Genomic DNA, 6,635 nt, shown 5'->3' with positions numbered 1-6,635 from the left:
CGGCACAATTATGCCGGCCTGTCCAAAACAGCCAATGTAAGTAATAGTAAGCCTGTTTGATGCCAACAACGCATTCTCTCATATTTTGTCCAGACAATGTAATGGCGATGAAAATTTAGAAAAACTGATTGTGGTGGGGAACACCGAAGGCAGAAAATTGCGTGTTCGTATACCAACGAGATGAACCGACCAAGTAAAAGACTCATTGATCTCTAAATTCTACACAACCGTAAGATACGCGCTGGACAGAAACCGGTGGAGGCAGTTCATCTGTTGTAACCCTGATGCTGACCACGATCCTCAGATATGAGGGACCGATCAGAGAGAAAGTTTAAAATAGGCTGATGCCGAAATGTGACACACTTACGTGGGACAATAATTCTGATACCAATTGTATGACATTGTTTACAATAGTGTTTATCGACACATTAATTAGTATATAATCGTTCCTCATTGATTTCATATTTTTAGTACTTTATAATTTTCTTTTCTACCTCCTATTATTATGTTTTAGATTTTAATTCAATATGTTGTTAGTGATAAATGCTATGTTCACCTATTAGTAGCACACATATCAGATGCTGTATCTTATTGCTTTTTTTAATATTGATTGATGTAATATAGGTATATTGCTGTTGGTGTTCTTCTTCTTCTTCTTGCGTCGATGTCCTCAATGCTGAGGGTCGTGACCTCCTACACGGATCATTTTATTCCGGACTATACTGCGCCAATGGTGCCGAGTCTCTGCAACGTGGATTGCTTCATACATGTTGCTGTCAAGAGCGGAGCGGATTTGGTCCGACAAGCGCATCTGGTGTACCTTATTACAAATAAATAAATAAATAGACTGAAATAAATATTTATGCATTACATTAATATGTAACGATAAAGAAATCAGACTGGAAGAATAAGCATTAACTATATTGTTATAAGGAAAGGAACATCAACCTAAACATATGAAAACATACTAAATCAAACACATTTTCAAACAATAATAGTACTTAAGGTCACCGAACATCTAGGTCGGTAAATCAAGATTACTTGAACAATTAATTCGGAACAAGGCCCATAGTATTTCTTGCAGTTAACGATCACGAAAACTGTCCCGGCTCATTGGCTTCGTGTGTTGGGCGTAATGGCCGCCGTTGATACGATCTAGACTGACAGGAAAAAATATTAACCTAGTCATTTATATTTTCTTTTCTCTAAGACTAGTTTTCGAGATATTTATCGACGGTTGAAAGGTTAAATGATTTAAGCGACAATTTTATTGAAAAAAATTAAGAAGTTTAAAAGGCAAATTGTCTTAAGCGACAATTTACTGAAAAAAATTAAGAAGTTTAAAAGGAAAATTGACTTAAGCGACAATTTTTTGAAACATTTTTACGAGTTTAAAAGGCAATTTGACTTAAGCGACAATTTTTTGAAACATTTTTACGAGTTTAAAAGGCAATTTGACTTAAGCGACGATGTTTTTTTTCGAAAAATGTTATTAAATTAAAAAAAAAAACGAAGAAAAACTTGCTATTTTTAAAATGAATGAAAGTTTGTGTCTAAAAATGTCGCATAAGTCAATTAGCCTTTTACCCGTTATGTACTTGATTAACATAGCCTTGATAGCCTAGTTGAGAGTAGAACAGACTGCCGACACGAAAGTCGTTTTAAAACTGAAGGGTACGCACCTCTGGCTTTTTTAAAGTAATGTCTGTATTCTTTATGAATTATCGTTTGCTTTAACGATAAAGGAGAACATCGTGAGGAAACGTACATACCTGAGTAGTTCTCTATAAGAATTTTGAGAGTATGTCCAGTCTGCCATTCTGCACTAGGCCAGCGTGGTAGACTAACGCCTAATCTCTCCCAGTAATAGAGGAGGCCCGTGTCCAGCAGTGGGTGATTTACTAAACACACACAATGAGCATTTTATTAGAGAAGAAAGTAAGTATTGCTCGCGACATTAAACGCGTAAAAATAACTTCCCACTACAAAAGTCATTAAAATACTAGAGATCAAAGCGCCACCTGTGACACCAGCGCCATCTATTAAACAATTTGATGAAATCCTTTATTTCCCATGGTATTTAATTACTAGGATAAAAATTAGTCCATATTTTAATCCAGGACATGATCTACCTGTGAGCCAAATTTAATCCAAATCCGTTCAGTTGTTTCTGCGTTCACTACTAACAAACATCCAAACGTTTTTACTATTTCATTTATAATATTAGTAAGATAAGTTAATGACATAATTTCAATCTCATCAACGTCATTGCTAATGAAGTGTAATTATATTGACATTAACACTAACCGCACTGATACCTGGCTTTAGCCAATGAAATGTAATTAGTGCTCCAAATATTATTGCCAATTGGATAAGTCGCTGTCTTATTTGAAATATCCGTGTGACAAGATGTCACGGCGTCCTTAGGTATTAAAACAAAAATAACATATTTACAAATAAAATATGCGCACTAAAAACGTGCAAATCAAGATATGGAAAAAGTATAAAGTATTTTACATTGATGTTTTGTTTTTCACAGTAGACTTAGTAACCATCGCATGAGCGTAAAATTTTTATATGACAATTTTCCCAACGTTCGCTTTATATATTTTTCTTTTATTGCTTTAAATGACGAGACGAGCTTGCCGTTCGCCTGATGGTAAGTGATACGACCGCACATAAACAGTAGAAACGCCATCTAACACCTTGAATTACATACTATTGTTTGGTATTCCACTGCCCTCGCCATCCTGAGACATGAGATGTTGTGTTATTATGTCCAGTAGTTACACTGGCTACAGTATCCTTCAAACCGGAACAGAACAGTGACTACACACTACTGCTTAGCGGTAGAAATAGTCATTGCGGTAGTACCTACCAAGGCGGGCTCTCACATATGAAAAACCTAACACTAGTCTATGTTAACGTGGATAGAAAACAGAAACAAGATTTGATAATTAAATATCATATCGGTAGGTCTATTGCTCGGATGCCATTCCCATACATTATGGTAGCGTTAACGAAGTTTAAAGACATCATAGCTGCTAGCTGCTTGCACCATAAAGTCTAAATCAAAAGCACAGATTAAAAAAATGTGAAGTCAATTTCTCTGACTATCACGTCGCGCCGCTCTGGTGGCAAAAAATCCTCATTAGCAGGTAGACTTGTTTGATTGATGCGTCCAGTGGGTGTAGACGTAATAAATCAATATGGACACTGTTGCATGTGTTCATCTAAGCGCTTATTTTTTGGGTAGTTTCGGTAGGACCGTATTTTGAGAACGTTCCGGATTATTGAAATCTATTAACAATTACTAAAATATTATATTTCGTTTAGTTTCGGTACCAGCGTATTTTGAAGTATCGCTTGTAGGCGTGTTATTGAAATCTATTGCAATTACTAAAATATTTTGTTTAGAAAACTTTTACATTGTCCTGTATTTCCTATGTTTAAGGTATTTTAAGTTAAAGATATCAGCCATTTAACGTATAAGACGGTTAATGCCGATTGCACTCTTTTATTTGCCATTTATTTGGTAGCATGACTTTTACATTTGGTCGCGGATTAGGCCGTAGTGTACCACGCTGGCCTTGTGCGAATTGGTATGCTTCACACACTCTCAAAATGAGTATAAAGAGCTTCTTAGGTATGCAGGTTTCCTCGCGATGTTTTCCTTCACCGTTGAAGCAAACGATTCACGAAGAATACACAAATAATTTTAGAAAAGTCAGATGTCTGTGCTTAGGATTTGAACCTGCAGACATTTGTCTTAGCAGTCCATTTCACACCCAACTAGACTATCGCAGCTCTAAGCCATCTGTTAATTATGTAGCATAGGTTCTTAGTTTATAAGCACACAGTTTTAATTTATTTAAAGTCCATACTTTTAGCAGTCGCAATGTGCGATAGAATAAATATAAAACTGCTGTAAACCATAGCCACTCCAATAAGCACCTTAGAACAGTGAACACGCATTTCATTTGCCGCCTTCTGATAACATAAACACAGGTCACCCCACAATCAATATCGGCAAAATTAGTCATTATTTCATCACCCTTAAACATCTTCGTTTAACTCTGAAACCAGGCGATAAAATGTGAGTTCTTCCTTTCACAAACAACTTACCCTAATTTATCACCCTACCTCGACTGCTAATTACATAATAAGATTTACCATCACACACGTAACGAAAGTTCCCATTCAGTTAATCTCTCAAGTTAGAGAAAGGCTCCATGTACAAAGTTACAATGAGTTTTAGACGGAGGTGTGCATTTCAAAGTCCTAACCAAGCTGAGTATGAAATGTGCATTTGACATTTGTTATGAAATTTTTAATTAAATCTTGAAATTGGTGCGCGATGGTTGACTAAGGCAAGCAAATTTAGTCCCTTTTATACATAGTAATAAAGTTTAATCACAATACGCAGTACATATATCGCACGTTGAAAACAAAAGTGGTATTATACGAAACTTGACGGTATTGAGTAAGAGCGACATTAATTGTCGCTGACGACTGGACACGGACTAGATTAGTGTCAGTTTATGTTTAACGAACAAACACAAAACTTAAAAGTATGAAGAGACACTTGTGACATCTAGTGACCTATTAAGTAATGGATCTTTGGATATTATGACTTAGTTTTTTCTACAGATTTCAAATGTCGCTCTAACTCAATACCGTCAAATTTCGTATTATGTCGGTTTTGTTTTCTACATGCGATATATTGATGTCACAATATGAATGTTGAATCCTTAATTTTAATACTTCCAATTTTAAATTCAAAAGTAATTATTCGCAATAAGAATGTTTGCTGCCTGCTATTTTATTGCTTCTTAATTTAAATTCAGCTTAAGATTTTTTAATGTTCGTTAGAAATAAACGGTAAAACTTCAGAACATATTTGCATTATATTACCATATAGCAACCTTACACTAGATTAATATGTACAACATAACAACTACTTTTTGTCTCACAGGAGTACGCAGTGGAACGTCTATTAATGGTTTCAGCAAACAAGGGGCGAGGCGGGGCGGCGACGCGACGATGGTGAGACGTAAACAGTTTGTAATATACTAGTTATTATAGAATATGTCACAGAACGTCGCGCCGTCGAGCATCGAGCGCAATGTTTTCTATATTAACTTGTAAATATATTACAGCTTACGAGTTGATTCTCACATAGTCTAAAGTTCTCAAGAAAAGCTTACTATAGAAAAGATCCTATGAGGTAAAGTTCTGCGTTCCCGTTCCCCCCCCCCCTTTTTTTGGCGAAACAATAAGAAGTTTTTCAAGTAGGCGAAGTCGCGATCAACACCTAAATAATTCAAACCACAGAAACTGAAAGTTACAAAATTGAAACAATTTATTTATTAACTGACAAAAACCGCAATACAAAACGGTTGAATTGAACGATCTATTAAACAAAAGAATAATTTAATCAACCCCTTTTGAAGCGGGGCTCTGTTTGATAACGGAACGAACGTAGAGAAAAATGCCTTTTTTATATATTATGATACAGTCCTCTTCAATGGCGTAGTTATATTACGTTCGCGGTACCGCATCGCTCTGAGGTTCCGGGTTCCAATCCCAGGTCGGCAAAATCATAAGTATGTTTTTCTGCACTGTATCAAACCAGAATCTGGAATTTGTGCCCGATATTATGGTGATAGCCTCGTCGCCTATTACATCATGGGATAGAACACAGATGTCGAAAATTTATTGCCATGGTTTTACCTCTACCTACCTCTTAGGGGATTTATCCACTTTAGGTGTGCTTGTTTATTTATTATACAATGTCTAGGCAGTACTCCAAAATAATCAATTGTTAAATTATATAATGCCTAATAACACTATCTTCTTTTATTATTACAGCAGAGTACAGTAAACGGAAAAGTCATAAAAACAGAAGAAAACTTTCGAAACGTCGGGAAAAAACTATAAAATAAAATCCGCTAAATAGTTTTATTCATGTCTAACATTCGCGTAAACACAAGAAATCATCAAATGATACATTGTTGAAATATCGCCCTGTGCCCTATTAATGTTAGAAAGAAATCAAGTCAACAATTCAAAGTGGTTGATGATGCAAAGGATTAATTTGACAGATTACCTACCGGGGGTGTAACTCAGTGGTAGAGTGTCTGCTTCGCATGCTGAAAGTCCTGGGTTCAAGTCCCAGCACCTCCACGTGCCCATTTGATGAAATCATTTTGTAAGGTAGTTTTTTGTTAGTATTATCAACCAGCAGCCATTTTCAATACATTCAATCATTTTATTCAATCCGTCGCGGAAATGTACCAATAAAAACAAAGTATTTGACATGCTTACGAATGACTTGTTTTGATTGGTTTATTATCGAAATCAGATCACAGATTCTTTATTTAAAACAGTCGTAATTTGTCTAAGTTAATCTTTGCAAATGTGGATAATATTAATTTCCACAATTCATACAATGTCTTCTTTTAAAGCTATATCTCGATGGCTCCTAAGTAAATTATCGTATCTGGAAAAATTGCGACATTCACATTTTAGCGTTTTATCTAGGTACTGTTTACTGCCAAACCCATTTTATTCAAAAGTTAATTAACGAAAATACACTTCATTAACAATCATTTAATAACTTTTTTAATGGGTGT

At 35.4% G+C, this 6,635-nt stretch overlaps 1 non-coding gene across 1 annotated transcript; it reads left to right on the top strand.

The window, feature by feature from the left end:
- Window positions 1–6,114: 6,114 nt before the first annotated feature.
- Window positions 6,115–6,186, top strand: Trnaa-cgc. Its single transcript has one exon. It is a non-coding gene; the product is annotated as a tRNA-Ala (tRNA).
- The last annotated feature ends 449 nt before the right edge of the window (window positions 6,187–6,635 follow it).

Source organism: Manduca sexta, chromosome 6, assembly GCF_014839805.1.
Source record: "Manduca sexta isolate Smith_Timp_Sample1 chromosome 6, JHU_Msex_v1.0, whole genome shotgun sequence".
In the NCBI taxonomy this organism is placed as follows: Eukaryota; Metazoa; Arthropoda; class Insecta; order Lepidoptera; family Sphingidae; genus Manduca; species Manduca sexta.
This window is presented reverse-complemented; position numbering and strand designations above follow the sequence as displayed.